This window comes from Euprymna scolopes, chromosome 29 (assembly GCF_053919585.1).
Source record: "Euprymna scolopes isolate OS-2025 chromosome 29, ASM5391958v1, whole genome shotgun sequence".
NCBI classification, from domain to species: Eukaryota; Metazoa; Mollusca; class Cephalopoda; order Sepiida; family Sepiolidae; genus Euprymna; species Euprymna scolopes.
The window spans coordinates 59,859,375-59,885,648 of record NC_136510.1 but is presented as its reverse complement, the minus strand read 5'-3'; the positions used below and the strand labels follow the sequence as shown (position 1 = coordinate 59,885,648).

General features: G+C 42.1%; 1 protein-coding gene across 1 annotated transcript in view; it reads left to right on the top strand.

Annotated features, from left to right (window-relative positions):
• The window catches only part of LOC145252327 (uncharacterized), a 332,123-nt gene that overhangs the window by 46,817 nt on the left and 259,032 nt on the right, over positions 1-26,274 (top strand). The gene's annotated exons all lie outside the window — the stretch shown is intronic.

The following is a 26,274-nucleotide window of genomic DNA, read 5'->3' as shown; positions in this document are numbered from 1 at the left end:
GATGATGTAGCGAGTCTGCTACCTTTATATCTGGAAGGGATGCACTGGCCCTCTACATGGAAATGGAGGAGGACGATCAAAGAGAAATAGACTAGATTGAGGCCCAATTAAAGGAGGCATTTACTGGCGATACGTTTGCAGCATACAGAAAAATTACTATGGTTTGATGGGCTGGCGAATGTGTGGATATTTACACCAACAAAATCAGGCAGTTGATTGGATTGGCCGGATTCACAGGAGATGGCTTAAAGAGACTCACAAAATTGACTTTCGTCACTGGGTTCCCTGACGCCATCTCCATTGCTCTTCAACAGGTGCCGAACAGTGAGGCCTTGACCATGGGGGAGCAAATGTTGAGAGCGAGAATTTTCACAATGACCGGGGAACAAAATCAGGATGTGGTTGTGGCCACATGCTCACCCAACAACAACAGGGCCCAGAATATTCCTGTTAGTGTGACCTATTTCAAATGCAATGTTAAAGGCCACCTTGCAAAGGACTGTTCAAAACGCAGAACACAGTGTTACCGGTGCAGTGAGAGTGGACACTGGGCTCAGAACTGCTTGGAAAACGAGCAAGGGGAGGACGCATAAGTGCCTTTTTCCTTCCCAACCAAGATGCGAACACGACGCTCCCAATGATAAGCATTCATGTTGACGGGACGCAATGTTTGGCACTTATTGATACAGGATGCTCTAGGACGATTTTACATGCAAAACGAATGTGAATGTCGAAACGATTTTACATGCAAAACGAACGTGAATGTCGAAACGATTTTACATGCAAAACGAACGTGAATGTCGAAACGATTGGTGGAATATTCCATGTGTGCTGTGGTGTTGGAGCTGTCTCTGTATCCACTGTTGAAGGTGTGTCTGCCAGAATCGATGTGTTGCTGGTACGTGGCAAACCGCAGGGGTTTGACTTACTTCTAGGGATCGATGCCATAAAAGCTCTGGGAGATGTCGTTGTCAAGCCTACAGAATCAGTGCGGCTGGGTGACAGGAAAAATATTAAATGCGCAGCCATTTCTATTAATGAACCGGATTTCGCCACCACCTTTGACCATCAAAACCAAACATGGACCGCATCGTGGAAGTGGTCTGAGGACCACCCCCTGAAAGTCTACACAATCCAGTGTCTGAATACCCAGTGCTGGCAGAAATCCATGAAGAATACACGCAGGAGCTCCGCACCTGGATAGGTAATGGTTGGCTCGTGCCGAAACCTGTGATTGAACCAGGGACCTTTAGATGCCATTCCTGGCTGGAGCGTATGCCCAATGGAATCGCAAGTGAACTCCCCATTTTTGTACAAATGCGTGGAATGCATTGCTGCTGAAAGCCGTGTCATTGTCTAAAAGGATTTCATGTGGCGAACCATGCTCGAGGAACACTGCCTCCAATTGATGAATCACGCTTGCCAAGTCCTGCCTCACCAATTTCCTCCAAATGGAGAAACACGATGGACCACAAGCTTCGACAAGGTTGAGGTGACCAAGGTAATCAGCCCTCAATCGATTTTGGTGGATAGTGTGCCTCGCCACATGAAAGATCTGCGTCTCGCCATTATGTTGTTACATCAGAGAGGATTTTGAGTCATATAATGCACATACTGAAGAAGCAGAAGAGGGACCACCCATCTTGTCTTTATGAAGGAGTACCCGACAAAGACAGATACTGCCCTCCTACCCTGATTGTAAAACACTGCCTATGGAACAGACTTGTGGCAATAATGGTGGTAAGGAGGAAGTGCTGCCTCCGGTTCTTCAAAGAAGTACCCGACAAATATTAGCAATAACCGAAATGAGGGGAAATAGAGAGCTTACCTCAGATACGTCTGTTGTGGTTCGGGCTGAGCAAAAGAGAGAGTTCCAAGATGGCGTCCATGGGTTTTTATTAGCGTTGACTCCATGCAATTCTCATAGAATCACGTCTGCTCTCATGCAATTATGCAAATATATAATTCCCAGCTGCTATAAAGGCATGACGTTGGAAAGCAGTCAGGCAGTGTCCTGCAGATTGTGTGTAGGTGGCTCTGGCGATTGGATTGTTCTTTGTGACGAACCATGTGCCTGCGAGAAGCAAGTTTTTTTTTTCTTGTTTGTGTCTTCTTCTTTCCCTACGGTTATTACAGTCAAGAAATCTCTCTATTATAGAGGTGGGCAATACTGACTATTTCCTATCTGTGTTTCTTATTGTTTTTTAGCCTACTACATTTTGCTTCACTATTGCTTTTGTTATTATATCATCCTTCATCTTCCTCCTTCAACACTTCATTCATCTCATTTGAAGAATTTGTATTTTCTTCATTCCTTGAACTTTTCAATTCCTTGTCTACCTTTATCAAATGACATGGATGCATCCTGAAAAATGCTCCTTCGTGTCTGATCAATACAAATTGACCTTCTTTCCCCAAAACTTCAACAGGGCATGCCATCTGTTGCACTTTTCTCTTCTTTAGTAGATATGGTCTCTTGTCAAAAATCCTTTATCTGTATAAGTCTTTGCATTATATCTCAAGGCTCTTTGAATTCTTTCACTTGATTCGGTTTCCATGAAGATTTTCCTCACTGCCTGTAGGACAATTAGATTAGATTTATTCTAACTATATCACTGGTTGTTGCAGTTTCCAATGCAGGTAACCGATCATTCAAAACTGATTGAGTGTTAATATTTGATCCAAATACAAGCTCATTTGTACTATAATCAGATTTTGAAGTGCATTTTTGGTACTCAAGCTAAAACTATTTCTGGCTGACATTTTTTATCATCTAATGTTTTTACATTGTGAAAATACTATCTTAAAAAAAAAGGGGGGATACGGTCTGCAGTGCGCCTCCCGAGGGGGGTGGTCACCTCAAACACACAAAAGGGAATAAATCCGAGAAAGTAGAATCTCCACTGCCGTTGCACCTACTCTCCTGCCAGATCTGGAATCTCTCCAGCACCGAAAAATACAGCTCGTTTTGTAGTTTCCAGCTTCACGCACACACGAGATAAAATGCTGGTCGCCATCTTTGTTATCCTTTTCTCAGCCTGAACTCACTCACTGCACACCTACGATAAGACTTCTGTTTTTCTTAGCTTTTGACCACACGCCCCCCTGATCTCAAGATCATATTTCGTAGTCTCTCATCCACTGTGGTGGTCGCCTCTCTCTACTTGGACTCTGAGGTGTCTCGTCCTCCTCCTGTTGCTGCACATTCCCCTCCATTGCTTCGCCTTCCACTGGTCTGATGTCGAGAATATGCCTTGGTACTCCATCCACCACAATGTTGCTTCTGATGTTCCTCCCAGTCACGTGACCTCTACTCCATTGTGTGGTGCAGCGCTCCCCCGGTGGCTTCATCCATACCTCATCTCCGAGTTTAATGGTCCCTGTGGCCTCTGCCTCTCTGCTTGCCGGCTCAACCCTGGGATGTCTCCAGGAATATGCGAACGTTGACAGTTGCGGAACCGTCTCTGGTACTTGTCCCAATCTAGGCAACATATTATACCACAAGACAGCTTGCACTTTCCACAACTGCCTTTATGGTGTGGTGGTTTCTCTCCACAGTCCCGTTGCCACTGGGTCTGTAGGCAGCTCTGAAAAATTGTTGGATATTCTATTTCTTCGTTACTTCCATCACTGCTACTGACTTGAATGTGGTCCCCTTGTTGGTTAACAGCTCTTCCACGGGACCTCGCTCCAAAAACACCTCATCAAGTATTGCCACTATTTCATTGCCTGTTCCTCCACGTAGCTTCTTCCATAGGGCAAATCGCCCGGGCCCGCAGTCAATCATGGTCAGGTAAAGTCCACCCCTGTAATGGGTGACATTGCATACCAGTCTCTCCCAGGTCCCACTCATGCTCAATTGACCAGCTTCATGCGTGCTTGGAGCAGGATCAATCGACTGACATTTGTCGTATGTCCTGACCACTTGCCTCACTTGCTCCTTGGTGACACTCGGATCGATTTTCTTCACCAAGTATCACATCCTCTCTACCCCCATATGGTGCAGATTGTGCAGCTCTCGCATGCCAACATCATCTAGATCCGATGCAGCAACAACATCTTTCTTTGGCACAAGACAGCTCTTCTTCACTCGTGAGAGCATCTGCTTGGTTCTTCTCAGAAGCCACCATGTCTATGCGAAGCTTCAAACAAAACTCCTGCATCAGCTCAGCTAGCATCCCAAGCCTGCGCTTCACTAACATCTCTGCTGCCCCTTTCGTTCTTATTCTTTTTTTCGCTTGAAATGAGGGACTTTAGCCAAGCAAACACAGTGGTAGAGTCTGTTTTGATACAGATGTCACGCAGTCCCCACTTCAGGCAGATTGACCCCTTTGATTATCGCATCTAATTCTGCTACATTGATGTGGCTGACATTATTCTTCTTCCTTAACCAGGCCGCATCTTCTGCAACCACTCTTTCAACTTCCAAGACGACCCCTGGTGCAATGCTGCTTGCATCACACCACACGACTCCATCCAATATTTGCAGTACATTCCAGGTTCCCCGGACTGGGTCTTGCCGTTCTGCTTCTTTCAGGAGCTCTTCTATCATGGCGACCGTTCTTCCTCCCACTTTATACTCCCATCCTTTTCCTTCGGCATGCCTCTTTATGTAGCTGCATGCTGGTCTAGGCCAGCCAGCAACAGGTTAATGTCCGATCAACTTCCCGCATATGGAAAAAAGTTCCCATCTGTTGAGCTCCTGCTTCAGTTGCTGGATCTTGTTCCCCCTTCGAAACTCTAGGCTGTCCAACGCACCTCATTTCAGTCTTGGCCCCAAAGCAGCCCCTCCGTCTAATTTTTCCGGCGCTTTGGCGACCAACCCAAACCTCTTCAAATGAGCCACCACCTCCTTGGCAGTTACCAGAGTCTCATTCACAAGAATGTCGTCTATGTATGAACTCACTGCCCTATCTCCTTTTCCCATTGTTTCCAGAATCTTCCTGAGGATGGCTGACATGATCTTGGGTGCCGAATTGAACCCGAACCCCACTCGCGTAAGGCAGTAGGTTTTGCCTTTGTACCTGACTAACTGGTATTTCCAGAGATTCTTGGCGATGCAGAGTTGCAAATAGGCAGATTTTAGATCTACCAATGTAGACACCACATTCATCTGCCTCCATTCTCTAATGGTCTCACTGCACACATCTACGGTGTCGCCTCAAGTATGGCACTCAACATGTTGGTTCAGCTCTCAGAAATTCAGGAACAGTCTTACTTTCCCTTTAGTTGGTTGCAGAACGGCCATCAATGGCAAAATGCCCAACTCAATGTCATCCGTCCAAGGCAGCAGTATACCCTCTCCAATCCATCGGTCCACTTCTTGTTCAAACTCCTTTCTCGCCCTTCCTCTGAGCGAATTAGTGTAGCACGCCACCCTGTTTGTCAGCAATGGCGCTTGATGTTTCCATGCCATCTCCACCGTCCACTGCTCTCCATCGAATTCGGCTCGGAAGTCCTGATCTTTGATCGACATTTTTCTTTCCTCCCCGGCCATGTTGGTCCCTCCGGGAGCTTGCTCTGTCTCTGCGCACTAAGCTACTCCGAACCTTACGTTGTTGCAAGTCGGCATATCACATCCATTCCAATGATGGCTTGGATGCCAGGCACCAGATGATCAGTGACAATTGCATGGACCCTCATCCAGTGTTTAGCAATATCAATAGTGACGGTCTTCCTCCCTTGACACTTCACTCACGACCCATCGAATGCCACTACATCACCCTTCGCTTTCCATCTTCTGACCAGGGTTGTGTGCACCATGGTAGTGGTACAGCCAGTGTCGATCAGGGCCATAACTCCCCATCTTTCCACCACAGTCTTCTGCTTGGGCATCTGCTGTGAATCAGGGCGACCGCTGGCGCTTCGGCTTCCCCTTGCCAGTTTCCCAAACTCGTGCATTTCACTGCTAAATGGCCTCTCTGATTGCATTTATAACACACTATCTGTTACAAGAACTTCCTGCAGTTTCTTCTCATGTGTGGTCCTCCACATTCGAAGCATGCCACCCTTGGGTTCAGCGGACTCCTGCTCACATCCTGCTGTACCGTTGCTGTTGTCCCTCCAGACTCCGTGGGCTGGGTGCTCACCAAGATCTTTGCAGTTTTGAGCAGCTCACTCACATCCAATGTCTCCACTCCCGGAACCTGCTGCAAACGTTTCGGAACCCGGTAATGAATTTCATTTTGACTATGTGACTCGTGGCGTGTCTCCTGATGCCCGACAACTCAATCAATCTCCTTATCTCATTCGCGTAGACATCAACAGATTCACCAGTCCACCTCTTCTCCTTCAACTTATTAAAGGCCTCGAAAGGCCCCTCTGCAAAAGCTTTGATCAGTCGACCGTTGATGGCGTCCGCATCACCCTGATCTCTCTCGCTGAGCTCCAAATAGAGGGCCAGCATGTCCCCTTCTTGAAACGGTGGTATTACTGCGGCCACATCGTCCAACTTTTGAATCCTTGCCACAAGGTCTACTTTTTTAAGCCCCGCCACCATATAACCGTCACCATTAAAAGGCTTAATGTTGCTTAACCCAGCATTGGCCATCGCCGAAATAGCTTGAAAATACTATCTTTAAAAAAAAAGGGGGGGGCACGGTCCTTAAACTGCAGTGCGCCTCCCGAGTGGGGGGGGGAGCACCTCAAACACACAAAAGGGAATAAATCCGAGAAAGTAGAATCTCTACGCCCATTGCACCTACTCTCCTGCTAGATCTGAAATCGTTCTAGCACTGAAAAATGAAGCTCGCACACAAGATTTTATGAGAACACACATAATAAAATGCTGGTCGCCATCTTTGTTTTTCCTCTTCTCGGCCTGAACTCACTCGCTGCACACCGACGGTAAGACTTCTGTTTTTCTTAGCTTCTGACCACACATTGTTTTAGTAATTATTAGATCATGAGGTTCTACAGTGTCATTGCTAAATGAACTTTCTGCAGCTGTTGTGTATGTTTCAATGTTTAATTTTTCGTTTATCTGTTGTTGGCCCTCATTATTAAACTCGCCTCCATTATCACATAAAAACCGTTTTGGCGCTCCAAAATAAAATATCTACATTAAAATTATCCTGCAAACAATTTCTTGACTTTTCTTAGTCTTTATTCATTTGGCAGCCGAGTATTTAGTGGATGTATCAATTAGGTACAGAATCCAGCATTGGTTATGTTGATATTCCTTTAAATCCAAACATACAATGTCATTAAACCTGTTACCAGGAGCCAAACCTACAACTGGTCAAGGTGGGGGGGGGGTCTTCTAAACTAAATTGAACAAGAATCACAAATATCTTTTATCTGATTTAGAAATTCCTTGTCACGAAATATCTTTACTACCTATTAATTTTCCTTTAGATACATGAGCACGCCATGTAATTTCTTAGCCTTTCTTCTTTTTCCACTCAAGAACATCCTTTTAAAGTCTCACAATGTAAAATTATGCTTGATGCATTTTTAACCACCCAAAGCCTATGAGTTAATGGCAGACAATCATGTCCAGAAGTTGTTTGCAATTAAATATATCTCCCAAAAATATGACTGTTGTGCGTTTTTAAAATTTAGTAGTATTCCTGCAATTTCCCTAGATTTATGACTTAACAACATAGGTGTATCATTTTTGACGATGTCAGCCTCAATATAACCTCTGATACCTCTTATACCCCTTATTATCACAGGAAATATAACTGTTTTAATAAATATTATCTCGACTTTATCTCCAAAACAAAATATTCTGTTTAACTTAACAGTTTCCACCGATCGCTTATCTCGGTCATTTAATGTATCAAAGAATACATTAACCCAAATTTCCAGCAACAGTTTGTGAGCAGAATTCAACACTGCCATATCCAATGTCTCTTTCACAAGATTGGACATTTTTACATTAGAATAAGAATTATTTAGCAATGTCCGATAACATGAATCGACATTAAACAAAGTAGAGTTCACAAAAGTGTTGCTAATATTTCTAGAATTCGACTTCTTCCTTGATAGCAGGGATAGTTTTAGATTCTGAAATATCAGAAAACACTTTCTTCAGTGTATCTTTCATTGTTGCCTATGTTAGCTTGAACACGTGGTTCTTACTTATGGTAGATTAATTCCAAATTTCTGTAATTTTTTATACAGAAATTCATATCGTATTAAAAATTCATTTATATTAACTCTGGCCATTCTTTCGTAGGAATAAAATTCCTTACATGACATGTATGCCATTGTATTTTAGTCCATTACGTAAATATTGTCTAATATGCCAATTATTATATTCAATCCATTTGATCCACCGATATCCATTATTGCCAAGTGTCAACCGCATTCTCTTATATTTTATAGTAATGACAAAAAAACACAGCACGGTCCTGTTTCTCATTAGGTAAATCTATAAATATATAGATGATATGTCTATATCTTGCTTCCATTCTGTATATACTTCTTCATTCACCAAAATAGGTGGGTGCTTTGTGAAGGAAGTCATCTTTCTTTTAAATGTATTTCAGCGTTTGCTGAACAAGACAGTTTCTTATCACACAAAAGAGAACACCTTCTGCTACCTCCAAACCCACTTCCACAACAACAACAATCAAGAGCAGGTCACTGTAAACAAACTTTCACTTCTCTGTAGACAAGGGGAGATAACTTAACTGTTTTAATTCAAAGATTAACATTTTCAGCCCCAATACACATTTGAGAGGAATGTAATCGGAAACTGCAAGCATGGATCGATAATAGTTGGCTGTTGAGGAGGAACTCAATCTCCTAAAAGATTTAATACTCCTCATATGGCTGTTCTGCAGGAAAACAAACAGAATGTTCAGCCCATTATGGATTATCAGGAGCTAAATGAGTAAGTGGAAATGTATACAGCCAATACGGATGTTTATTTGCAAAAATTAAAGAAATGGCGACAGCAAGGAACCAAATGTTGCAGTGCTCGACTTAGCCAAACATATTTGCAAGTACATGTCAAAGATTCTTTTTGGCCATTCCAAACAGTAGAAATCAAGGAACAACGATATTGTATTACCGGCCTAGAATTTAGGCTCAATGTCATCCCTTTAATAATGCTGGCTATTGTTAATGCCATCTGTGCCTAGCATGTGCAGAAGCGCACAAGTATCAGAGTTGGGCTTACTTGTGGCAAAAAGCGAACCCGGGACCTTTCAATTGCAAATCAAGTCTAATAATAAGCTCCATCCATCTTACCCCAAAGCGACGATTTCGTTTCATAGAACAGCTATAAAAAACAAGCCGATAAATCATTTGGGAGCAGTTGAAAAATATTGCTCTCATAACGTCTTGCATTACTGTATTTCCTATCATGGTGTGTCGATTTGACAAGATTGTTCAATGTTACTCAGGAACGTGGCATGTTGATTCAACGATATTGTTTGGTAGCATATTGATTTGACAGTATTATTCAGTGGCGTGTTGTGTCGGTCGATGGTGTTGCTCAGGAACGTGTGTGTTGATTCAATGATATTGTTTGGTGGTGTGGTGTGTTGATTCGGTGGTATTGTTTGGTGGTGTGGTGTGGTGTGTTGATTCGGTGGTATTGTTTGGTGGTGTGGTGTGTTGATTCAATGATATTGTTTGGTGGTGTGGTGTGTTGATTCGGTGGTATTGTTTGGTGGTGTGGTGTGTTGATTCGGTGGTATTGTTTGGTGGTGTGGTGTGTTGATTCAATGATATTGTTTGGTGGTGTGGTGTGTTGATTCGGTGGTATTGTTTGGTGGTGTGGTGTGTTGATTCGGTGGTATTGTTTGGGGTTGCATGGACGAATTTGTTTAGGACCGTGCTGTAACTTGTGATATGAATATATATATATATATATATATATTTTTGGCACTCTCTTGTCCTTCGTGAAGCAACAAAGTATTTTGGCCGTCATGGCCTTTGATCCAAACCAGTATTTGACGGCAATGAATCTAAACAGTCAATAGTGGAGTTGTTGGAGAAAACTGAACTAATATGTCAGTTGAGTGGGGTGAAGTGCATCGAGTGCATCATTCCGATGTACTTGTTCGTTGGCACATATGCTGTGTATCAGCAATTAAGTGAGGAAAAGCAGGCCAATTTTGAGTGTATAAAGAAAACACTGTACACAGCGTTTGCTTTGGATCCTTTTGCTGCATGGAAGCAATTTGCAGCATGCTGTCTCCAACCAGGTGAAACAGTTGATTTATTTTTGGCAGAACTACGCAGGTTTGTGGTCCTGTTTGGCGGTGTATTGGATTAATGCCTGCAATGTGCATTCATTGCTGGATTGCCTGAACATGCGGAAGACTTGTTACAAGCATTCTCCAAGATGGATAACCTAGATTTGAGACTGGGCTCATGCTTATTGGGATTACATGTCCAGGAGGAGCACAGCAAATTGTTATGGTGACGTGGAAGTGACCTTCCAGCAATGCCCGATAGACTTACTCGCCAAATTATATTTTCATTGTGTGAGAAACTGACTAGTCATTTCCTGGTGTGTGGGTAGTTATGCGTTGCCACGGCATTTGTAAAATGAAGAGCAAATATGATGAAAACTGGAAGTGCGAGACCCTATTCTAGCACAGATGAAGACATTTGTTTGGGAGTAACCCAGAACGATATAGTAAAAGGTGACTGATGTATCTGTGGAGAAGATTTTACAGTGTGGGTGGATGCTAGTTCCATTGCTACAGGCATTGTTGTGGTTCCATGGCAGAGAACACAAGCTGGCTCTGAGCAGTGCATGAAGGCAAGCACATAAATTTGGCTGAGCTTGATGCTGTGCTGCAATGCGTCAAGCTTACATTAAAGTGGAAAGCCAAAACTATACATCTATGAACAAACTCTGCCTGTGTGTATCGGTGGATAATTGACACTTTGTCCGAAAAGACGAGAGTGCACACAAAAGCAGCCTCGGAAATGTTAATTAAGCGTCGCCCCTCCATGCTCCGAGATTTGGACTTGGAATATGCACTAACAATTGCACGATAACAGAGCTGACCAACTTACTCGATTACCACAGCAGTGGTTAAATGAGATCCGTAAAGCGACAGAACCCAGAGAACTTGTGTGTGCTGTGGCCGCTGGACATGAGCACGTGTCTCGATCTAGTGAACATCCCGGTGTGAAAAGAACATGATACTTTGTTAAGTTAGTCAACTCACCAATAACTGAAACTGAAGTGTAGTTGGTGGTTGGGAATTGTAAAGAATGCCAGTCCATAGATCCAGCCCCGGTGCATTTGAAGCCAGGTAGGCTTGATGTCTCGGAAACCTGGAGCAAGTTGCTATGTATATAACCTATCTATAGTGTGTATTGATTCATTGATATTGTTCGGTGGTGTAGCATGTTAATTCAGCAGTATTGTTCGGGATTGCATGGACGAATTTGTTCAGGACCGTGCCATCACGTGATAGAAATATACATATATATTTTTGGCACTCTCGCCTCTTTCATGAAGCGACACCATCCTAAACTAGATGAGATCATAAACGTGGCTATGTCTTCTTATCTTGACAACATTTTTGTGAATGAGAATGTGTGTTCTGTGACCCGTGTTAAGAAACATTTGGATAAGTTTGATTTGGCAAGCAAGCCCCCAGAACAGCTGAAACTGGGCTCATGCATGTTGGATATTATGTGTCCAGGAGGATTAAGGAAAACTGCTATGGTGGCATGAAAGTAAACTTCTCTGATAGACTTACACATCAAATTGTCTTTTTAGCATGTGGGAAATTGACAGACCATTTCTCAGTGCGTTGCTGGTTACATGTTCCCATGGTGTTTGTGAAGGGTAAATATTTTGAAAACTGAATGGGATGATGAAATGCAAGACCCTCTTCTAGCAAAGATGATCAAAGACATTTGTTCGAGTGTAGCTCAGGACAATTTGGTGAAAGATGACTGGTTACAGTTTGGGGAAATGCTAGTTCCTTAGCCATCGGCATGGTTGTGGAAAGCAATTGTTCCATGGTGGAAGATGCAAGTGGCTCTGAGCGGTGCTTGAGGACAAGCATATAAATTTGGGGGATGAGCTTGATGCTACGAAGTGTCAACCTTGGATTGCAAAGCCAAAATTATTCATTTACAAACAGATTCTGCATGTGTATATCGGTGGATAATTTAAACTTTGTCCAGACAGTTGAGAGTGTACACCAAAGCAGCCTCTGAAAGGTTAATTACGCTTCACCTGCCCATACTCCAAGAGTTGGTTTTGAAATATGCACTGAAGATTGAAGTGGGCTCATTAAGTCTCATGAAAACCGAGTTGATCAACTTACATGGGGACCACAGCGATAGTTAAATAAAATCCGTAAAATGATAGAACCCAGATAATCTGTGTGTGCCATAGTCACAGAATATAATGTTTCTCAAGTACAGGCAATACATCAGTCCAGCAAACATTCTGGTGTAAAGAGGACGTTGTACTTTGTAAAGTTAATCAACCTAGGAATAACTGAATCTAAGGTGAAGATGGTGGTTGAGGATTGCAAAGAATGTCAAACTATAAATCCAGCTCCAGTGTATTGAAATTTGAAGCAGGGTTGCAATGGATATAACCCATTTTAGCACTCAGCCGTTTTGCAATCTTAAAGCAGTGCATTGAAAAAAACTTTGCTAGCGTCATCAAGCAGTTGAAGACTGTGTTCTGTGAAAGGGGGCCGCAAATTGAGTTACTTACAGACAATCGTGCAGCATTTTGTGGAAAGAGATTTACTGAATTTGCATGGATGTGAAGTGTGCACATATGATTTTGGTGCGCCTATGTACTCTCAGGAAACAGAATAATCGAGAGGTCTCATCACACTAGGACTGCACCTGCGAACATAATATGCACCTATAGAATCCATATTAAGGATATCAGCGAAGTGTTAGTACCCAGCAATGCAATTACTAGTTCGTATAAGGAGAGAGATGCTGTTTGAGTGAAGAACCCACAGGGAATATGTATAACACAGTTCAGCAGCATGGGTACAGTGATGGAATTGATAGCCCACACTCAATCTTAGTTAGTGAAATGCCATGTCAAATAAAAGATGTGCTCCCAGTATACCGAAAAGATTGCTCCATCTGTGACGACATTGCCATTTGTGTGATCAAGGATTGGCATGTGTGAAAGTGCTCAAGAATTGTGTCAGTGTTTCACTCAGGCCCATCTACAGCGAAAATGAAATCGTCCAATTGCTAGAAAAAGACTAGTTGCTGTGATAGTGGATATTTAAAATGCACAAAAACAGATGACGCCAATTTTATTGTTGCCTCCAAGATGTGAATCACAACACTCTTAAGTAAAGCTATATCTTTAGTTTTAAATTCATTATTAATCAAATAAATAATTTCTATCTAAAAATAAAATTTTATAGTAATATAAACTTATTTTGTAAATAATTGATAAAGGATAAAATAAAATAAAAATTAAATAGCATAAATTCTAGTAAAAAGGTCGACTCAATCGTCATCTATGATTTTAGTATTTTATATAGAAAAATAACAGATAAAAAACGTATTAAAAATTAGATAATACTGTACATTTGGCTTAAGGACTCTTCTTATAAAACCAGGAAAATGAAACAGTGATTCCAAAACTGGTTTTATTAACTAAGGAACCATATTAAAGACAATTATTTTCAAATAGGAAATAAAATACTACTAAGCATTCCAATGGGTTTGGATCTACACAGGTGTGAATAAACGTATATGTTATTACTAATAAAATATGTTATTACTAAAATATATTATTACTAATACAATAAATGATATATATCTGGAACTTATTGCTATCATAATTGCATACGATTTATTGACAATCGTGTATGTTATTAATGTGTTAATGATAACAATTATGTTATTAATGTGTTAATGATAACAATTATGTTATTAATGTGTTAATGATAACAATTATGTTATTAATGTGTTAATGATAACAATTATGTTATTAATGTGTATTAATTATAACAAAGAGCTTGAAAATATAAAGCGTTTAATTAGAAAGTAATTAGAATTAAATTGTGATCACACAGAAACGCAAGCTATATTTTGTAGTGCCACAAACAATGTTACCTGAAAGAAACAGAAGGTGTGCTGTTTCTGCTACCAGCACATGGAAACCAAAGAAGAAAAAAACGTAAGAAGCGTGGCTTGTTTTATGGAGAAGAACGTGATAAACCCATGAAAAGTGGCGTTTATCACGCATAAAAAGAGGAAAAATATTTTGTCTATGACTGATTGGTGAACATCCATCAGCGTGTGTGAAAACTTGACTACATATATATTGATTCCACTTTGACAAAAATTCTAAACACGACCGAAGAAGCTATTTTGGTTAATCAATAACCAAACGCAACGCAAATGGCAGGCAAAACATTTGACATTCGGCTGATTCCCAAATTTGATAGATCACACAATATCCGAATAAGTGCAAAATGTGTTGACAACATTGAGCATGGTCTACGACTCAGGCCAAGAGATAAGGCTGCGTCAGTATAACCCGTGACTAGAGAGAGAATTGTGGCATGGGCTCTTAGTCGGTTTGAGGAAGGTCGGTAAGCATGTTGTGGAGAGAGATATTCGTCACCGATCTTGTATACACCAGATATACGTGTTCGTACGAATCCAGATAAAAAGGAATGGCAACATTAAGGGATGTACATTAAAAGGAGAGACGTCAAAAAGGAGGACGTTAAAGTTGAAGTATATTATATAAATATTATATAAATATTATGTAAATATTATATAAATATTAGATAAAAGTAAACATTTAACAAGTAAATTAATATTCGTATATTATATTCTCGGTATGTCGACATACGAACATGTGTAAGTTTTTATAAGTTTTTCGATGTTATCACGTAGAAATCATGAGTCAGTTCGTTGCATATAAATGCACGCAAACAGGTGAAGTTATGTGTACTAAGTGTTCAGATAGGTTCATTAATGTTGTTGTAGACATATGTGGTCTTACCTTGAGAAAAGATGTACCTTCGTTCTATCTTAAAACGAAGGCATCGCCTACTGAGGCGAAAGGAATGTATGTCTGATTAGATCTGCAATTCGAGTAAAAGAGAGCGAGGCAGATAGAGAAATACAAAGTGGAAATAGAGACGCCATCTGTTGAACAAATCGAAAACTATTACAAGGGAAAATAACCGGTGCATTATCACTGAATGTTTGTTTATGTGTGTGTGTGTATGTGTGTGTGTGTGTGTGTGTGCGCGCGTGTGCGAGATGTACCTATTCACATATCAGTCTGAAAAGCGTATCCTCAACAATACTCCCTGCCGGAAGCTAAGGAGAAAAGAGATAGCAACAGAAAAGGATATAAACAAGGAGAGTTCATGACTTGTCGAAGCTATGTACCTGTGTAGAAAAGTTACAAGACGACCGTTCTGAATTGTTGGACAGAGTTGGTCATCCATGGTCGCAAGTGATTCTGAGGGAAAAATGAGTCCATTCCGTTGAAGCGCATTATAGAAATTTGGCACACACGATCACAAGTGAGTTTGCAGGAAAATTAATCCATTCAGTGAAAGTGCATTATCGAAGTTGGGCACACACAGTTGCAAGTGAGTCTGCAGGAAAAGTAGTCCATTCTGTGAAAGCACATTGTTGAAATTCAGCGCGTGCAGTTGCAAGTGAGTCTGCAGGAAAAGTAGTCCATTCTGTGAAAGCACATTGTTGAAATTCAGCGTGTGCAGTTGCAAGTGAGTCTGCAGGAAAAGTAGTCCATTCTGTGAAAGCACATTGTTGAAATTCAGCGCGTGCAGTTGCAAGTGAGTCTGCAGGAAAAGTAGTCCATTCTGTGAAAGCACATTGTTGAAATTCTGCGCGTGCAGTTGCAAGTGAGTCTGCAGCAAAAGTAGTCCATTCTGTGAAAGCACATTATTGAAATTCAGCGCGTGCAGTTGCAAGTGAGTCTGCAGGAAAAGTAGTCCATTCTGTGAAAGCACATTGTTGAAATTCTGCGCGTGCAGTTGCAAGTGGGTCTGCAGGAAAAGTAGTCCATTCTGTGAAAGCACATTGTTGAAATTCAGCGCGTGCAGTTGCAAGTGAGTCTGCAGGAAAAGTAGTCCATTCTGTGAAAGCACATTGTTGAAATTCAGCGCGTGCAGTTGCAAGTGAGTCTGCAGGAAAAGTAGTCCATTCTGTGAAAGCACATTGTTGAAATTCAGCGCGTGCAGTTGCAAGTGAGTCTGCAGGAAAAGTAGTCCATTCTGTGAAAGCACATTGTTGAAATTCAGCGCGTGCAGTTGCAAGTGAGTCTGCAGGAAAAGTAGTCCATTCTGTGAAAGCACATTGTTGAAATTCTGCGCGTGCAGTTGCAAGTGGGTCTGCAGGAAAAGTAGTCCATTCTGTGAAAGCACATTGTTGAAATTCTGCGCGTGCAGTTGCAAGTGGGTCTGCAGGAAAAGTAGTCCATTCTGTGAAAGCACATTGTTGAAATTCAGCGCGTGCAGTTGCAAGTGAGTCTGCAGGAAAAGTAGTCCATTCTGTGAAAGCACATTGTTGAAATTCTGCGCGTGCAGTTGCAAGTGGGTCTGCAGGAAAAGTAGTCCATTCTGTGAAAGCACATTGTTGAAATTCAGCGCGTGCAGTTGCAAGTGAGTCTGCAGGAAAAGTAGTCCATTCTGTGAAAGCACATTGTTGAAATTCAGCGCGTGCAGTTGCAAGTGAGTCTGCAGGAAAAGTAGTCCATTCTGTGAAAGCACATTGTTGAAATTCAGCGCGTGCAGTTGCAAGTGAGTCTGCAGAGAAATAACAAAGAACGTATTAAAAATTCGATAATACTATAGATTTGACTTAAGGCCGCTTCTTGTAAAACCAAATCTGTTCTGTGGAAGCACGTTGTCAATGTTGTTCAAATGATTGATGTAACCAGTGTGGTGTTTCTCACTGAGAACGCAAACGCCGAGTTTGTTTTAAGACTTTATTCAGCCGAGAGCCGACCGCAAGTGTCTACATGCTATCTCTTTCTGCACCGCCCGTTTTTGCCGGTGTTCCCCCTGTTATCGTCCCCTGTGTACCTACGTACATTATATCTCGCCCCCCCCCCAAAAAAAAAGAAAGGTCCATTTATCATGGAAAAAGGTCAGGGTAGACTGCCCTTGTGACCCTTTTGTGGTCGAGGATTATTCTGCCTCAGTATGTTACCATTGAAATCCCCCCCCTTTTTTTTTTTTTTTAAAGTTAAGAAAAAATAAAAGAAGGTAATTGTTCAATCTTTAGTCAATCCGGACTAAAACAATTCGGTGGTCTTATTGTACGGCCCGATCGTCATGGCAGGGCTAGTGGGGTGTGCTCACTCACTTCTCTATCTGGCTGCTCATAATCGGGCGAATTCTCATGTGTCAATGGAGTCTGTGGATGTGTGTTATTTTCTGTTGTCATATCTGGAGGCATGTTTAGTTCCGTGAAAATGCGTTCTGGATTGTTTTCACTTGGGGATTGAGGCTTGGTGATACAACGGCGAGACCTGATGTGATCCTGATGACGACGAACCAACCGGCCATCCTGCAATCTGATTAGAAAGGATAAAGGAGATACTCTTTCCAGAATGTGACCAGCCAACCACATGGATCCGGAACCAAAGTTCTGTGCAAATACTGCTTGGTCTTCATCAAATGAACGCATCTGGGCAGATTTGTCATGGTGAAACTTTTGACATTCTTGGTTGTTATATACAACACTTGAGGTGGCGGGCTTCATACGATCCAGATTGGTGCACAATCTTCACTTCATCAACAACTCTGCCGGGGTAGATCCCGTTGTTGTGTGAGGCGTTGTCCGGTATGTCAGCAGAAAACGGGATATCTTTGTTTCCAGAGTTCCTCCCGACATTTTTTTAATACCGTTTTTAACCAGCCCAACTGAGCGTTCGGCTAGACCATTTGATGCCTGATGATGTGGACTGACAAATTTGTGTCTGATACCATTCCGTTTCATGAACTCTGCAAATTCTGAACTGGTGAAGCATGGGCCATTATCACTGACAACAATGTGCGGGAGACCATGAGTAGCAAAACAGCGCCTCAACCTTTCAATTGTAGTAGCTGAAGTAGCTGCACTTGTGGTATAGACGTCAACCCATTTTGAGTGTGCATCCGTAATGACAAGCAGGTAGTGGCCATTGTAATCAACATGAACTCGTTGCCAAGGTTCAGCTGGCCATTCCCAGGGGTGTAGTGGTGCCTTAGCAGGTAGGCTTCTGGAGCACTGGCAAGGGTAACAGTTGTTCACCTTTTTTTCGATGTCAGCATCTATCCCAGGCCACCATACATAGGTCCGGGCGAGGGCCTTCATCTTGACTATGCCAGGGTGGCATTGGTGAAGCTCGTCCAACGCTCTCTGCCTGAGATAGTGGGGAATTAGCACTCATGAACCCAACAGCAGGCACCCCCTTTCAACACTTAGTTCGTTTTTACGAGTGTGAAATGGTAAATACGGAGCATCATGTGGGAGATTGCACCCTCCATGTTGTGTGGCTTGAACAACCTTAGAGAGGATGGGGTCTTTGCGTGTATGAGCACAAATGTCAGTCGAGTCAACGGTGGAATTGTCCAGGTGATCCATGAGATGTATAATGCAGCCTGTTGTTGGGACATCTAACGCTTCCTGCAGGAGGAGACAACTCATTGCGTCGGCAATGACGATGTGTGAACCAGGCCTATATTCTATCGTGTAATCATAAGCACTCATCAACAGTGACCAACGTATTATTCTTGGTGGTAGGGTGTCCAATGTTGGCTTTGTTGGGCTAAAGAGGCTGATAAGTGGCTTATGATCCGTAATGATACGGAATGCACGAAACTTTTTAACCCCAAAGATAATACTCAGTCCCTCCTTGTCCAACTGACTATAATTTTTCTCAGCCGGTGACATTGTTCTCGAAGCAAAAGCAACAGGTTTCTCTGAACCGTCGGCAAAGATGTGCGACAAAACAGCTCCGACACCATATTGACTGGCGTCACAGGTCAGTACCAGTTCCTTCTTCGGGTCATAGTGAACCAGGATATTTGTGGTCTGCAATGCATCTTTGGCTCGCTGAAAAGTTGTTAATTGGGGGGGTGCCCCACGTCCAAGAGACACCTTTCCGCAGTAGATAATAGAGGGGGCCCAACTTAACTGCAACGTTGGGGACGTACCTAGCGTAGAACTGGAATAAGCCCAAGAAAGCCTTAAGTTCGGTCACATTGCATGGGGCTGGTGCATCCCAGATGGCACGGATCTTTTCTGCTGTAGGGTGAAGGCCTTCGGAGTCAATCCAATGACCTAAGTAAGTTACGGAGGGTGCCATGAACTTTCACTTGTCCAGACGATCGCGGAGACCAGCTTCTGAGAGTTTCCCTAACACTCGGTCAAGGGTGATCAAGTGTTCCACGTCTGATGATCCTGTAATTAGTATGTCGTCCTGATAGCATACAACATGTGGTTCATTTGCCAACAAATTGTCCATACAGCGTTGATAGATACCAGGAGCTGATTTTACTCCAAAACTGAGGCGGTTGAACCTGTAGAGACCCCGTGGTGTATTGATTGTAAGGTACTGCTTTGAGTTTTCCTCTAACGGAACCTGCAGGAACGCTGATCTCAAGTCAAGCTTGGTGAATTTCTTTCCCTGCACCAATTTTGCATACAAATCATCAATCCTGGGGATAGGGTACTGGTCGAGATTCAAACATTTGTTTATTGTAGTTTTATAATCTCCACACAACCGTATTGTTTGGTCAGTTTTGACAACTGCTACTATAGGGGCAGCCCATTCTGAATATTGTACTGGTTTGATAATACCCAGAGACTCTAGTCGATCCAGCTCCTTGTCAACCTTTTCACACAATGCAAAGGGCATGTGTCGAGCCTTGCAGAATATGGGCTTTGTTTTCGGGTCAACACTAAATTTTGCTGTGAAACCCTTCAGTGCGCCCAATTCATCCTTGAAAATATTGGGTTATTTTGCAATAATGTCTTCAATTGCAGATGTAGCATTTACTGCTTTCAGCTGATGGATGCGTTTCCAGCTGAGTTGCACTACTCGTAACCAGTTTCTACCAAGAAGTGCAGGGCCAGAACCAGGAACAATCACTAATGGCAGACGAAACTGTCAGCCATCATAGTCTACCGACACTTGACACGTACCACACGGCATGATACTTTCTCCCGTGTAGGTTGCTAGTTTCTGTGACATAGGCTTAAGTACCAGCTTATCAGGTTCACACCATAGTTTTTTAAATACATTGTGGCTGATCAATGAAACAGCAGCTCCAGTCTCGATCTCCATCTCGACATTGCGACCATTTATGCCCACCAACACCATCAGGGGCTCGGTTTTGCTATTTGCTGGCAGGTTAAACAGCCTATGCACCGAGGCGCAGTCGCTGCCTGTATCTTCGTCTACTGGTTCTTCACTGGTGACCTTGTGGGTTTTATGATTTCCAGCTCTGTCGTTGTACTTCCGGGTCAAACAGGCTGGCGAAATGTGACCGGTTTTGTGACAAAAATTACACGTTGCCTCTTTGAAACGACAGGAGTCGGGGTAATGTTTTCCGTTACATCGGAAACATGGTCTTTGTTTTTGTCTCCATAGTGGAGTAGGCCGTTCAACCTGGTTGACTTTCGTCTGTATTGTAAAATTGGACGTTGAACAGGCTGCCATGTCACTAACATTCCTGTCTGCACTTTCCATAGCAAGAGCTATCTGTTGGGCATAAGGAAATGTTAGTTTCCTCTCGGAAAGCAGTCGCCGACGGATTCAGTCATCCATCAATCCAACGACGAGCAAATCTCTCAACATCTCTTCTATCGTATTTCCAAACTCACAAAACTATGTCATTTTTTTTAAATGAGCAATAAAATCCGAAATGGACTGACCTGGTTGTTGGCGGCACATGTAAAAGTTGAATTGCTCAACAATTACGGATGGTGTTGGGTTGCAGTGCTCTTTTAACGAGAGCGAGAGTTCCTCATAAATTTTGTCTCTTAAGCTGTGCGGCGTAACGAGATCCTTCAGCAGAGTAAATGTTTCACCACCACAAACAGAAAGAAGGACGGCCTTTTTCTTTCCTGGATCTTGTATTCCGTTAGCCTCGAAATAATACTCCAATCTTTCTGAGTATGTGTCCCAATCACCTGCACTCAGCGAGAATTCATCGATTTTACCATAAGACGTCATGTTTTTAAAATGCGTGTGTGCAGGTAGAAATATGTCGCTATTTAATTTCTATTAAACGCGATGTTTTTCGGAGAAAAAGTTTAAATAACTTTCCCCTTTACGAGAAATGATCTCATCCTCGTCGCCATGTGGTGTTTCTCACTGATAACGCAAACGCCGAGTTTGTTTTAAGATTTTATTCAGCTGAGAGCCGACCGCAAGTGTCTACATGCTGTCTCTTTCTGCACCACCCGTTTTTGCCGGTGTTCCCCCTGTTATCGTCCCCTGTTTACCTACGTACATTACAACCAGCGAGTCGGTTGAATCATTGAATGAATTTTGTAGTGTGGATTTTGCAGATTAACTCTTGTTGGTTGGGGAAACTTCTGTCGGTGTGAATTCTTGTGGGTTTGCCTGCCGCATTTGTTGCTGGAAAGGGTTGGTATGTTGTAAGATGTTGCTGAGCTTGACTTTCTTAACATTGATATGAAGGTAAAACTCGGTGTAGTTGAGATAATGTGTTGTACATGAGATAACACGAGTTGTGTATGTCTGCACACATTTTATTATTTCTGTTTTTTTGTTTGTGTGCACACATTTTATTATTTTTGTTTTTTTTTTGTTTGTGGGCATACGTGGAAAGTGTGGGTGTCAGGTTGTTGCTTGTTCTCTTCCATATTGATGTTGTTCTCTTCCATATTGATGTTGAAACAGCATTTGAGTCACTATTTGTAGCTTTCGGTGAGCTTGTTGTCGTTCGTTTTCCATGACGATATAGAAAGCTGAGTGTTGAGGGTAAGGAAACTTGGTTGTGCAGACCAAGCTTTACTCAAGTTAAACCCAAGGTACAGCCTGCAATACAAAAGAACATAACGCTCCTGAGACATATTGTAAAGACAGTGACATATGAACACTGTACATATACAACAGTAAATAGTGAGGTAAAGTAAGTAATGAAAGCGAGACACCCATATGTCTGCACCGATGCTGAGCTTGTTTCCCGCCAGTCTCCAAAACATAAACAAATATGAAAACGCTCGTTAACGAAGTATGAAAATGTCACAGTAACAACAAAGTTAACCTACAAAACCAATATAACACTGAGATATTATTTTTTACTGATGTGTATATGGCGAAAAAATATAAAGATAGTGAGGAAAGATTAAAGTTTTTGACATATAGCTAAAACACATGTGATGGAATGTTTGCACTTCGTCATCACAGAGAAATTATAAATAAATTCTGACATTTCAGATGTAAGTGGAAATTAGAAATCAAAGAAAATTTCTATAGTTGATGTTGTGATAGACATAGAGAGGACCTACCCCAGAAACGGGCGAGAATCTGTCTCGGCAACAGGCTGAAAGACAGAAAAAGAAAAAAAGAAACCAAGATGGCGGCTGTTGTCTTTTAAAGCCTCCGGTCACGTGTAGATCTCGAGCAGTCTCGTGTGGTATGTGCTAATTGGGTGTGACCGAAACATTATAAAAGATGAGTCGCTGGGAGGAGTGGGAGAAGCGTTTAAGACATGCGAATAGAGAACGTCGATGTGTATCTCGTGTTGTGAACAACGAACTCTACTTGACTCAACTTGTGATTAGCGAAGTTTTGTTGCTTTGCATTAGACAAACACTTCTGATACAGATGCGTTCAACATTTTGCTTGTGAAAATGTACCCTGTTGTTGTGCGAGAAAATAAACAAAGTCGCTGTCAAGGGTCACCATTTGTGGCGTGCAAACTAATAAATTACTGAATAGGTTCTTACTAGGACACGATCTCCTATGACAGAAGAATTAAAGGTGGATAGGCCTGTTCCATGGCGGTCAGACGATGCAGAATTCTTCCTCTTGTGCCTGTGAACCCACTTTCAACTCCTTGCCAGTAAGATACAGTCTGTGTAATGCAGTGCCACAAGTGTGGAGGTTCCGATCACATTGGTAGAGACTGCTTGCAAAACAAGAAGAGTACTCCTGGAAACACACTGTTATTGGTGCCAGTAACAAAGACATGTCGCATTGAGATGTTTGGGAAACAAAGTAAGTGATTCAACCTTCTGCTGGAAATGGACACCATTAAGAAATTTGGTGGTGTGCATATCGACAAAAGAGCCAAGGTACATTTTGCTGATGTAGCTCTCACTCTAGGTGTGACACTAGGGCTGAAACAGCCTAACTTTCGCACACATCAAATGCTTCAAATCCTGAATGGAGTCATGAAAGTGATCCAGTGATTAGCTGCCAGAATAATTATGTATCAGAGTATTGGAGTATAATATCCCTGCAAAGGCTCGTTCAGAATATAATAAAGAGCTACAAGCCTGGATTAATAATGTGTGGTTGGTAAGATGAGCATGTAGATCCATTTACCAGCATATCATTGCTTAATGATGGAGCTGTATTAGAGGATGCGTTCTGGTTAAATCCAAAAAAAGGACTCCCAACATATTAATCTTAATCAATGCCGTTATTAAAGGAATAAAATTAGCAATCCTCAGAGTATGAACCAAAGCTACGAGTGAGATGCTTATTTGATGGCAAGTTGACACAATAATAAAATTAATGAAGGAAATCGCACAGTTAATAGATTTGTCTTTGGTTATATCTATCCAAAACAAGGGAAAATCGATTGATGAGAGTGCCTCAGAGGGAGTTTGATGCAATAAGAGGAACACTGAGACTGTGCAACCTGCCTGCATTGCATCCATAAGCTCATCCCAATTTGATCAGATCAATATTGTTCATTGACAACGCGGTCATCTCGATATAAGATGGACACTCTACTTACTTTATGAAACAGATTGATCCTAGGGTTTCTAGAGCCACTATGAAAACTGTCATCACAGAATGGGAAGTGTCAGTCGATCGATCTGTCACCCATGCGCTGGTCAGAGGATGTTTTGAATGTTAAACAAATATGACACCAGGTAAGGATAGATATTTTTTTTTTTTTTTTACATGGAGGTCACCACTTATCAAGGCCCAGAAGCCACTCGGGGATAAGTGTTATTGCGTGTACAGTAATCAATGGGATAGTGTTGTAGTATTCGCTAGTATTGGAGATTTGATAAAGTGTCATTACTTAAGGGGGCGGTTCATCAGGAATTTGTTTATGTTGGACTTGAAGACATCCAAGTTGAAGTCAGGTGGGAAACAGGCAAGCGGTAGAGAGTTCCACAGGCGTGCAGTTCTAAGAAAAAAACTTTGTTCATGAAATCTACGTTTTGATTTAGGCACAGATAAAGAGTGGGGAAATTACTGATTGGTTTCAGCTAGACGGGTACTGGAGGATGGCCCTAGTTGGCAGCTGGTTTACACATGCAGCAGAATCATGTTACACACTGACAGAAGACAAGGCACTAGCAGTTGCAGATGCCTTAGAAAAAGCTGCATACTTTGTCCTAGGTTGTTTAAACCTGATCGTTGCAGTGGACCACAAACTGCTGCTGAAAATATTCTTTGATAGATCATTTGAAGATATTTCCAACACCCGCTTAAGAAAAAACACTACAATACAGATTTACTATGATCCACATTCCCGGAGTAACGCATCGCGCCACTGACTGTTTGTCTGACGAGTGAACCTATAAAGTTTATACTACCTGACGACCTGTCATCCCTGTTCTTAGACAACAAATTTCTCGAACGGTGAATCCAAATACTATCTGACCTCAGAACCTACAACGCTATCGAATGTGACATTGAAGAAAGTAGCATTGCAACGGCAACTGCATCACTGGATGCACTAAAACTCAAAGCCATCACATGGGACAGAGTGCATACGGCCACCACTAGTGACGAACATATGCTTGAACTGGCCAACCTTATAGAATCTGGCATACCTGAGTTCACCACAAAATGCCACACCACATTCGCGAGTATTTCCCATTCCATAATGATCTCTATACTAAGAACCATATCCTCATCCCATCATCATAACAAGATGAGATACTCACTACTCTACACTTGCCTCACTAAGGTGTAACATCTATGATTGTATGGGCTGAAGTAAGGATTTACGTCAGCCATCACAACACACTGTACAAACTGCATTGCAATGTAACCAGAATGTACCATCAAACCCGAGAGCTCCACCAATTTCCCCAATGAGCCTGGAATACCCTTTCAGTGCTTCTGCACAGATTTCTTCACCTATCAAGGACGCCACTACTTAGTTGTGGGTGACTGCTATTCCAATTGGCCCATAGTTGAGAGATCCTTAGATGATGCCCAGGGACTAAGACGGATCTTCATAACCTATGGCATAGCTGTGAGGTTAGCTTCCGACGGTGGACCTGAGTTTATCGCTAGGCAATTCCTCACCAATTGGAGTGTTTACCACAGATTATCCTCGGTAGCATTCCACCACAGCAATTGCAGAGTAGAGATTAGCGTCAAGATTGTAAAACGGCTCCTCATGGACAACACAGGCCCCAATGGAACCATCGATGCAGATTCATCCCAACATGTTATGTTGCAGTGCAGAAATATGCCAGATCGTGATATGAAGCTGTCATCAGCCATGTGTATCTTCGGTTGTTTTATTTGTGACTTTAAACTCATTATACCTGGAAATTATTGATTGCAGTTACTTGCCCCTGGATCTTGTGAACTCTCTAACATTAAAACATATGATGAAATTCTATAAGTCGCTAAGCTTGATAATTTTTATTTTTTACTTGTAATTACTTTTCTGTTAGATTTTTTTTTCGTAATTTTTGGAATTTATATCAATTTCGACATGACATGTCTTGTTCATGGATAAGAGTGTACTCTATTTGTCCAGCAGCTGTTTATTGTCTACTGACGATGAACAAGACCTGAAAGAGGTAAAGACAAAACAGTTAGAATTACACAATTATAATTCTCAAGAGAATGGAAAGGCCAAGGAGAGAAAGCACTAGCCAGATCTCCACTGGATGAGTGCAAAGAGGACTAAGACCTTGGCGAGGCTTTTTGCCACTGAAATTTCAGTGAAGACTAATGGTCGCTGCCAACGATAAATCAATGGTAGGCAGCTGTTATGATAATGCAAATCCATCTGCTGACCACAGGATAAATATCGAAGAAAAGGAGAAGCAGAACAAATACACCGAGCTGGCCAGAGAACTGAAAAGGATATGTATTATAAAAAAAATCAAGATAGTACCTATAATAGT